This window comes from Aplysia californica, unplaced genomic scaffold, assembly GCF_000002075.1.
Source record: "Aplysia californica isolate F4 #8 unplaced genomic scaffold, AplCal3.0 scaffold00007, whole genome shotgun sequence".
Taxonomy (NCBI): domain Eukaryota; kingdom Metazoa; phylum Mollusca; class Gastropoda; order Aplysiida; family Aplysiidae; genus Aplysia; species Aplysia californica.
In genome coordinates, this window is record NW_004797277.1 from 2,856,074 (window position 1) to 2,857,237 (window position 1,164).

Below are 1,164 nucleotides of genomic sequence, written 5' to 3' on the forward strand. Positions count from 1 at the left end.
TGATGATGATGATGATGATGATGATGATGATGATGATGATGATGATGATGATGTTTTTCTTACATCGTAATGCCCCTTGCCATCAGGCACCCACATTCCGATGTCGAACGTTCTCCATCTGGTTTTATGCTGACTAGAGTATTTTCAGTTTTGGTAAGAATTTGGAATTTGGCTCGGGTGGCTACCGAAGCTTACATCTTAGAACTGCCAAGGGATCTTTAACGTGCGCAAGTCGCACACAGTACCTCCGAGATTTTTCGCCATTCTCCGAGAAGGCTAGGTGTTAGATCTTACTTACTGTAAGTTCAGGGGTGTGGCTGAAAGACATCAGTAAGAAAGAACCAGGAGAATAGCAGCAGAGAGAAGTTGAGGGAGCAAAAAACGGCGTCCATGACAGAGCACAATCTAGGGCAATTGACTACTGTATCATGTATGGCCATGACAGAGCACAATCTAGGGCAATTGACTACTGTATCATGTATGGCCATGACAGAACACAAACTAGGGCAATTGACTACTGTATCATGCATAATTAGGTACTATTGTAGGCCTTGTGTTACGGGGTACCCATTGGGGGATCGGGTCGCTTCAGGTCGGTTTGCTTGCCAGATTGAGGACGCAGAGCGGCTATCGTGGCTCAAGCCGATCGTGGCCGACTCGTCGCCTCAAAAACAAACGGGTTTGTTTTCAGGCGAAGAGTCGGGCGACGAGTCGGGCGATCGCCCACGACCCGACCCGACCCGACCCGACCCGACCCGCAACGGCCACCCTGGATTAATTCAAGTCTATGGGTGTCACTTACGTCACTCGCGCCCTCTGACGCCAGCAGGCTTTTTCTGGCAAAGTTCACCAAGGTGGAATTCATTTGAAGTTCGGCCAGCATTGCAGCATACCGCTCCCCTTGCGAAAGGATAATCAAATATCAAAATAAAAAGGGGATAAGATTGTGAATTATCGGGTTGAAACTTGTTATTTTGTAAGCTACGTTGAACTGCCTTTCCATATGCATGTGTGTGTGTGTGTCTTTGTCTGTTTGCGTGTGCATGTGTGAGTACGTGTGTGTGTGTGTGTGTGTGTACGTGAGTGTGCGTGTGCGTGTGTGAGTGTGTGTTCGTGTGTGTTCGTGTGTGTGTGTTTGTGTGTGTGAGTGTGTGTGTGTGTGTG